We start from the raw sequence: 10,207 nt of genomic DNA on the forward strand, positions 1-10,207 counted from the left end.
GCTAACATCTGCTGTCAATCTTCCTCTTTTTGTCTGTGAGCCACTGCCACAGCCTAGCCACTGACAGATGAGTGGTGTAGGTCTGCACCTGGGAACCGAACCCGGGCCACCAAAGCAGAATGCACCAAACTTAACCACTAGGCTACTGAGGCTGGCCCTAGGTTTCTTTTGAGTGGCCTAGGAAAGCTTGGAGGAGTTAGGATACCAAAAACTACTTGGAGAGAGCCTTGTGAGCTGGGGGAAAAGCAAGGGATCTTGGGCTAAAGCTTGCAAATGTGAATAAGAAAATTTGGATGGGGCCTTAGAGTATGCGACAAACAACATCCCCTTTATTCTTATTTATTGGTTTCTTTTTTTTTTTTTTCAGGTGAAGAAGATTGTCCCTGAGCTAACATCTGTGCCAATCTCCCTTGATTTTTTGTATGTGGGACGCTGCCACAGCATGGCCCAGTGAGTGGTGCATAGGTCCATGCCTGAGATCTGAACCCTCAAACCCTTGGCCACCAAAGCAGAGCACACAAACTTAACCACTACACCACCAGGCCATCCCCATTTATTGGTTTCTTTTATCTCTAGCGCCTCTTAAAATGAGCATGTCCAAAGCCCTGGATCACCAAACAGCTGGTAAAAATCCAGTAAAAAGTGAGAGCTATGAAAATAAGGCAATGCTATTATTACTAGAATTATGATTATTATCTACACATACAAACAGATAAATAAGTAGAATTGTTAAAATAAATGTTACAATCCAGGGATGGCATAGGAATGGCCACTTAGTATCTTGAAGGGTTCCTACATATTTCAGGCATCTTGCTAGTTGCATATATGTTACAGGCATTGTGAACAATTTCTAGGAATGACTTACAAACATTATACACATTGCCTAGGAATTGTTTACAACTCCTGATTTAACATTCTGCCTGTAACATAAATACCAGTTAAAATACAAAGAACTTGATCATACACTGGCATCAAATCAGAAGGCAGCATTTCTGCGGGCCTGTCATATAACCAGAAGATTGATTTGCATATTACAAATGTAACATAGCATAGGTAATGGCCAAATAACTATACTGTACTTTTTAAGACCCATATGCAGAAGACTATGTATGAATTGACTGAAAGAACCTAAGTACAAGAAAAATTTGATTCATTGCTTTTAAAAGTAAGCTAATTTTATAACCACTAAGTTGTATAACTCTAAGTCCAAGCATATAGTGGATACATATAAAAAAAGCCTAACTGATTTTTTAATTCAAGTTTTCTTTTTTTACTTCACTGTTTTTTAAATACATTAACTGCTAACTTAATGTTTATTTTAAGAACATACCAGAACTTGTACATCCAAATGCATGCTGTACTTTTCAAAGTAGTGCCCTTGGGAATATACATACTTATTCTGATTATGCTGCTTTTGCTCAGAATATTTTTGAAATGTTGCTTTTGGAACTGCCTTCAGAGCCAGTTTATGAACTATACAATTAAAAGTCATTACTTTCTTAGATTTCAAAAGATAATGTATATGATATACATCAGCTATACAACATATTAGCTATATAAATTATATAAACCAGATTAATCTGATAAATCAAAACACAGTCATATTATTCTTATGGCCCTTTCCCAAACCACCCCCTGAGCCTTTTCTCAGGCTAGATCCAAGACCATCTCCTCCCCCTCTACCCAACCCTCCCTCCCAGAAGATACATCCAATTGAAAAGTATTGATCATCATTTGTTTCAAAAAGCTAGAATTAACTTACCCTAATAAAGTTTCTTAGTATACTACATTTGGCCAGACTACATACTACATTTGGCTAGAATGTAAGCTTCCTCATAGCAGGGGCTTTATCTGGTTCACTGCTGTATCCCCAGTGCCTAGAACAGTGTCTAGCTTATTGTAGTTGCTCACTTAACAAATATTTGTTGAATGAATGAATGGATGGATGAATTAATTAAATTCCTTTAAGACTCATTATGGATCAACAAATATAGATGGACAAATGTGAAATACCAAGGTGATGGCTATATTGCAAATAAAACCATGCTTCCACCTGAAAATGAGCCCAAGATATCAGTTTAGCAGTGGTTAATAAAGATCCTCATGGTAGTTATAGCATGTCTCTGGATTAGGAGCTGGTAGCTTAGTGTGACTTTAGAGGCTGGCACCATGCCCACTGTGGACCAGTTTGCTCATACCATATTCCATTCACATGTTAGGCCTCTGGTACAGGCCAGGTGGCTTGCAAATAAGTGCCATGGGGTTTTATTTTCAAGGGCAGTTACTGAAACTTAGACATCTAAAGTGGCTTGGGCTAGGTCACATAAGCAAATTAATGAAACGTGGAACAGCTCGTGTCTGAGATAAGAGAAATAAAATACCAGATCCCTGCACTGCTCTGGTATTTACCCTATTCCAAGATAAAATTACAGTCCTGCAATCTTCCTCCTTGATACCATCACCTTCTACATAAGCTGTGAAATCATGATCTTCATGCTTTCTTCAGCTCCTTAATTCATTTGGGAAAAGCCATTATTGCCAGCAGTGATAATAGTAATAGTAGTAGTAGCAGTAGTAGTAGTAGTTGTTGTTATCGTTGTTGTTGTTACAGTTGTAGTAGTTGTAGTAGCAGTAGAAGGAGCAGTAAAGGTAAAAGTACTTCTGCAGTAATGTTAATAACAATATTATCTACCATTTATTGAGTGCTTAATACATGATATGTGCTATTCAAACTCTTTACATGTGATATCACTTTTAGTCCTCTTCACAAACCTATCAGGTAAGTAATATTATTATCTCCATTTTACAGATGAGAAAACTGAAAGTCTGAGAGGTTAAGTCACTCAGCTAGTCAGGGGTCTAAGCCCTTGCTTGCCTAATTCTGAAGCTGAGGCACTGAAGCACAACAGAATGCTGCCTTCTCAGCATTATCCTGTTATCTGACACATCCTTCCCCTGGCCCACAATAAAGTTACAAGAAAAATTTGAAGAACCACCGTAGTTCAAACCTTGAAGTGATTTGGTTCTACTTATAGCATTCAATAATAATGGTTGCAAAGCAACACAATCCTAGAGACTGAACATCTGTTTTAAGGCCTTGAGTGAGCATGTTTTTCTGGAATATGCCCTTAGAAATGTCTTTTGAACATTTGTTCAAACAAGCTGAGGTCTGGACACCCTCTGACGCCTTTCTCGATTGGTTATGTGCCAAGTATGACATGATCCTTCTGCATGTGGTTTGAGTTAGGTAGAAGTATTATACATGCTTGGGACACTGGGCAAGCCCTCCAAAGCTACCCCTAGGTCCAGACAAGTGGGCCTACTTTGGAAATGGCAGCCCTGGGGTGACTAGACTGGGACCCCTGATAGGCTGGGTCACCCCAGAACCCGCATTGAGAAGTCAGCCTTTGCCTGACAGCTAGGACATTTGTGTTCTCTTAACCTTTCCTTTGCCTTATGCCTGCATATTTTCTGGTCTTTGGGACAGGTTCCAGAAACACCCAATGGACTTCTCATGCTTTGTGGCTTAAGAGTTTAAGGAGCTCTGAGCCTAAACAACTAGCCTAAGGCTGCCACGGCCTTACTTTCCTGCTACAAGCCACTTGTGCTCTACCTGCTGTACCATGAAATCATTAGGAAACTGATTAATGTCATTGGCAGGTGCCTCAGTGCACATAACTGGAAGGGACTACAATTCCAGACAGTTTTACAGCTTTGGCAGGACATAAGTATACTCTGTGGATAGATTGAATGTCACCTCTTGGCCTGCGTTTGTGGGAGATGGCTGCAGAGTCCATCAGCAAAGCTGCCACGTGGCCAAGTACATATGAGTGATGGAAACATGACTGTGGTAAGAGGCCAAGGTTGGTAATGAGGGAGGAGACATTAAACCTAGGGGGAATCCCTGAATTCCCAACATCTGTGAGATGGATCAGATGAGGCTAGAGGGCAAAAAGCAATAGAAAAGTGTTCAGCTAATACAGGTGTATAAGGAAAGAAGCAAAGATCAAATCTTATGTTGTGGCCAAGGGGAAAGCTACAGGTGTCAGATCTGCTTTAACATCCAAAGTAGGAGATAAATATACAGTGGGAGTGCTTCTTTAGATACAAATCTAATTATGGGAATATCTTTTCTTAGTCTGCTATGAACTTCTGAAATTTCCTCCAAATATTCTAGGAAGTCCTGCAAACTGATGCTATTCCTTCTTTACCTCTCTTAATGCAAAATGCAGTTGTACCACTAAAAACTGAGGCTATCACCTCCCTGTAAACTTGGTCTAACACTACTGATAGGAAAATAAACTAAGCTAAAGGTTGTTATAAATTTTTATTGATTGAAGTTGATAAGGTTTGGAGGAAATGGACCAGATAAGAGGTTATTACAATATTTGCAATGAGAAGTTATGAAGGCCTAAATGAGGGTGGTGGTAGTGAGTGTGCAAGGGAGTTGCTGGTTTTGAGAGAGACTATGAAGGAATATCCACACGACTTGGCAACTGGCTCAATTTAGCAGGGTAATGGAAGAATCAGAGATATTGCCAAGGTTATTAGTCTTAGTGATTGGGAAAATAAAAATGACGGTGCCAGTAATAGGAACAGTGAATTCAGGAGAAGAAAAAGGTCTTAGAGGGAAGATAAATGAGTTTGAGGTGCCATATTGAGAGACAGAACAGGCAATTTGAAATTCTAGTCTGGTATGCAGGAGAGGTTTGGTCTGGAGATAAAAATTCAAGCAGGCATCACTTGCCTGCTCCTTCACCTAAGTCCGAAACTTCTGGCTCCCAATCCCTACAAGCAGAGACCATACACAAAGGATATTTGAAACTTACTTCCTTCTCTCTGCTTCTGCTGCTATTCTTCCCTACTCCCCAGGTTCTTCTGCCTTCTAATAATCTCCAGAACCTTACAGTAGAGAAACCTAGTTGGCCTCTTTGTGTATTCCAAGCATTCACTGTAAATGTCTAGTTTTAAGAATGGTTCTTTATATTCCCAAACACATGTCATTTGTGAGTAATAAGTGATCCAAGCAGATTACATTTATAGAAAGTTTCAAATGCTTTGAAAATTATTTATACCAATTAAAAAATAAATACACATGCGAGAAACCTAGAAAGGAAAGATCAGATGAGTGCAGTAGAGTTATAGTGACCATATTTTCTGAAGCAAAAATGAGGCATTGGTTTCTGACGAAAAAAATTGATTTACTGAAGTCCTTTCTGATTGAATGCGGCAAATGGTAGATGCAATTGGAATAGTGAAATATTGCAATTACCAGGATTGGTAATTATTGCAATTTGGACTGTTTCTAGGACAAGATATTTATCCTGGGAAATCTGGGAGGTACATAGAGTGGAATACTAATAATGCAATGCATACTTCATGTGTTAGTACTCTAAAATTGTTTTCGTTTATTATTTTATATTCCATAACTTTCAGTTTAGGATGCCTGATAGTCTTGGTATTTGCTCCCTATCTAAAGAACTTTGAAGACCCAAAAGTATTGAAGGTCAGAGTGAAAAGGTACTTTGGAGATCAATTAATCCCACTACTTTTTTAATATTAAAAAATTGAGGGTCAGAACTAAGCAATTTCTTGCCTACATCAAGTAGTCAATGGCAGAACTGGGACTAGAATCCAAATATCCTAACCTTCCAAACATCATTTTTCTAAACACCAAGCCTCCATTTTGGCAACAGCTTTTCCACTCTTTCTTCTCATCTCATCCCTACCCTTTCCTTTGGGAGTCCCTGGACGAATGGGGCCCACTGCTAAGAGGGTACAGTGCAAACTGCAGAAACCCCAATGCCTATCATGTCAAATTCCTTTGATCTATAGCAGCAGCACACCCTCCCCTCACCCAGACATCTCTCCCTCTTCTCAGTTGAAATACCCACACCTCTGTTATAGCAGATGTCTTAGGGTCAAATGGAACATCAAGGGGAAACTCAGGTGGAACTTGGATACCTGATATTCCCAGCATTGCATTCCCAGATGATTACAGGTTGAGAACTTTGCACACACCCAGACTGCTGGAATACCAGCACATTTCCTCCTTTCCAAGCTTCTCCCAAAACTGTTGCAAGGGCCAAATCTCCTATTTAGGAGCAAAGATTCTCTACGGGAAGAAAATTCATTGCTGGTAATACCTCATTCCTTGAGCTTTATTTAACTCCTCCCTATAGATGAGCAGGAAAATGATATTACTTTGTATACTTACAAGAAGTGATTTGCCCAAAATCAGCACAACATAGCTAGAACCTTGGACTCACACTTCACATGTCTGAGATCTTTTCTCTATTCCCTACTGCTTCCCAAGGCTGTGAGAAAAACCAATGGCCAGGAATGGAACAGGGATGGCTCACACTCCCTCATGTATGACTTCTTTACATGGAGCCATATTCTATAATTCCACTAATCATGCATCACACTTTAGTTTCCCCACTGAGCCTATGAGCTTTTGAGCTTCTTGGAGAAGGGACTATAGATAGATTGTTCTGTCTATCCCTAGGGCCTAGGATGTGGTAAGTACATCATAAACACTCAAATAAATGCATATTGAACTAAACTGAAGGAATGAGTGAAATAGGAAATTAGAATGGAAAGGGAGGCTAGGACAAGAGTGTGGAGGGCTTTGAATAACACTCCTGGAGTCTAATGTTTCCAAAATAATCTGTTACTGTGCGTCGTTGTGTCTTAACCAAAACAGAATGCTTTCAACATGGGGGTACAGCTCCATGACAAGCAGGAATTTTGAAAACCATCTCCTCATTTACTTGAGTGCCTGCACAAAAGGTATTCAGCCTTTTTTTTTTTTTTAATATTTGACTAACTCATAGTTCCCAGGCACTCACTCCAATATGTCGCAAGCAATTTGATTGAAGTATTGCATATACCTTGGGCCTGAGACCAAGTGTGAGAAATTTCACCCCATCAGAAAAACCATTGAGGCAGCTTAAGGTAATGGAAACTGGTGATTTGGACTAAACCTGTATCTTTCCATCTCTGTTTTTGGTGCCTGGATAACGCCTTTGAAGGAATAAAGCCTTAATACCTTGGAGTTAAAAGAAGAAAGAAAGACAAAATGGAGAGGATATGGAGATACGTTCTAGTCTTTAATTCAGGTCCCAACTGAGATCTAAAGAGTAACATAAATTTTCAAACCAAGGGCACCCCACAGGCCAATATGTTCCATTGTCCCCACTCAAGCTTAGAATATCTGCTCTTTAGACTGAAATATAGCACTATCACCTTTCCCCTTGTCTTTTCCTATGTCCCCAACCATCTGTAGTATATTATCAACACAATATGTGTCAGAGAATTAATTTGCTAGTGTTGGAAATCAAACACTAAAGGCTAAAGGTAAATAAGTTACAGGCATATAGTATAGTTATCCATTACATTTTAAATCACTTGGTTGTAGGAAAAGGAGTATCAATAAGAATACCTAACATTTATACAAAGCTTTACCATTTTCAAAGATCGTTTGTTTTAAGTTAATGTTCACAATATTAAGAGTAGGTATTCATATTAGTCTGCTCAGGCTGCCATAACAAAATATCACAGATCCAGTGGCTTAAACAATACACATTTATTTTCACACAGCTCTGGAGGATAGAAGTCCAAGAGCAAGGCGCCAGGGATGGTTTCTGGTGAGACTTCTCTGTCTAGCTTGTAGATGGTCACCTTCTTGCTATGTCCTCACATGACCTTTCCTCTGTGCTTGTGTGGAGAGAGAGCTCTCCAATGTCTCTTATTATTATGAGGTCACCAATCCTATCAGATTAGGAGGCATTTATACATCATTTAACCTTAATTACTTCCCTAAAGGCCCTATCTCCAAATACAGTCACATGGAAGGTTAAGACTTCAATATATGAGTTTTGGAGGGATATAATTCAGTCTGTGACAGTATTATTAACCATACTTTACCGATGAAACTGAGGCTCAAAGAGATTTAATGATTTGTACATACTAATAAGTAATAGAAGCCAAGACTAAAACTCAGAACTGTTAACCCCTAGTCCTATGTTCTTTCTACTATGTCATATTGCCTTATTGAATGAGTTAGGAAGTATTCCTCTGCTTCTATTTTCTGGAAGAGATTATAGAGAATTGGTATAAATCCTTAAATGTTTGGTAGAATTCATCAGTGAATCCATCTGTGCCTGGTACTTTCTGTTTTGGAAGGTTATTATTGATTCAATTTCTTTACTAAACATAGGCTTATTCAGATTATCTCTCTCTCCTTGCGTAAGTTTTGGTAAATCGTGTCTTCCAAGGAATTGGTCCATTTCATCTAAGTTATCAAACTTGTGATCACAGTAGCCATGAGATCAATAGTGCTGGTCTCTCTGTCATTTCAAATATTAGTAATCTGTGTCTTCTCTTTTTTTTTTAGTCAGCCTGTCTAGAGGCTCATCAAGTTCATTAGCCTTTTCACAGAAACAGCTTTTAGTTTTTTTGACTTTCTATGTGTTGATTTCCTATTTTTAATTTCATTGATTTCTTCTCTAATTTTTATTACTTCATTTCTTCTGCTTACTCTGGGTTTAATTTACTCTTCTCCTAGATTCCTAAGGTGGAAGCTTAAATTAACGATTTTATTTTATTTTATTTTATTTTGAAGATTAGCCCTGAGTTAACTGCTGCCAATCCTCTTCTTTTTGCTGAGGAAGACTGGTCCTGAGCTAACATCTATGCCCATCTTCCTCTACTTTATATGTGGGATGCCTACCACAGCATGGCGTGCCAAGCAGTGCCATGTCCACACCCGGGATCTGAACCAGCAAACCCCAGGATGCCGAAGCAGAATGGTGCACTTAACCACTGCACCACTGGGCCAGCCCCTAAATTACTGATTTTAGATCTTTATTCTTTTTTAATATATGCATTCAGTGCTATAAATTTCCCTCTAAGCACTGCTTTTGCTGCATTCAACAAATTTTGATGGTTTTTTTTTTATTTAAAGTAAAATATTTTTAAATTTCTCATGAGACTATTTCTTTGACCTATGTGTTATTTAGAAGTTTGTTGTTTGATCTCCAAGTATTGTGGGTTTTCCAACTATCTTTCTGTTGTTGATTTCTAGTTTAATTCCATTGTGATTTGAGTACACACTTTGTATGATGTTTAATATTTTAAAACTTGTTAAGATAGTTTTATTGTCCAGAATGTGATCTTGATAAATGTTTTATGTGAGCTAGAGAAGAGTGTACATTCTGCTGTTCTTGGATAAAGAATTCTATAAAATACTTATAGAATTGATTAATCCAATTGATTGATAGTGTCATTCAGTTCAACTATGCCCTTACTGATTTTCTATCTGTTGGATCTGTCAAGTACTGATAGATATGGGTTGAAATCTCCAACTATAATAGTGGGCTCATCTATTTCTCCTTACAGTTCTATAAGTTTTTGCCTCACATGCCTCGACACTTTGTTGTTGGCAGCGTACATATTAAGGATTTTTATGTGTTCTTAGAGTATTGACTCCTTTATCATTATATAATGCCTCTGTTTATCCCCGGTAATTTTTCTTGCTCTGAAGTCTGCTTTGTCTGAAATTATTATAGCTATTCCAGCATTCTTTTGATCCGTGTTAGCATGGTACATCTTTCTCTATTCCTTTACTTTTAAACTATAGTTTTCCTTATATTTAAAGTGGGTTTCTTGTACACAACACATAGTTGAGTATTTTTTTAATCCAATCTGAAAGACTCTGCCTTTTAATTGGAGTATTTAGACCATTGACATTTAAAGAGATTATTGATATAGTTGGATTAATATCTATCATATTTGTTATTGTTTTCTACTTGTTGCCCTTGTTCTTTCTTTCTTTTTTTATCTTCTACTCTATTTCTGTCTTCTCTGGTCTTAATCAAATATTTTATGATTCCATTTTCTCTCCTTTTTTAGCATATCACTTATAATTCTTTTTTACTTTTTTTAGTGGTGGCCCTAGAATTTGCAATATATATTTATAACTAATCCAAGTCTACTTTCAAATAACACTATACCCCTTCACAGGTAGCAGAAACACCTTATAATAGAGCATTCTGAATTCATTCTCCCCAGCCTTTAGAACATTGCTGTCATTCATTTCACACATGAATAAACTATAATCACCAGATACATTGTTACTATTATTACTATTATAAGCAAACAGTTATCTATCGGATAAATTGAGAAGGAGAAAACTAGTATATTT

The 10,207-nt window shown here is 37.9% G+C and overlaps 1 non-coding gene across 1 annotated transcript; it reads right to left on the bottom strand.

Moving 5' to 3' along the window:
• Positions 1–826: 826 nt before the first annotated feature.
• Positions 827–914, bottom strand: MIR384 (microRNA mir-384). The gene has a single exon (NR_033089.1). It is a non-coding gene; the product is annotated as a microRNA mir-384 (primary transcript).
• Between the last annotated feature and the right edge of the window lie 9,293 nt (positions 915–10,207).

This window comes from Equus caballus, chromosome X (assembly GCF_041296265.1).
Source record: "Equus caballus isolate H_3958 breed thoroughbred chromosome X, TB-T2T, whole genome shotgun sequence".
Taxonomy (NCBI): domain Eukaryota; kingdom Metazoa; phylum Chordata; class Mammalia; order Perissodactyla; family Equidae; genus Equus; species Equus caballus.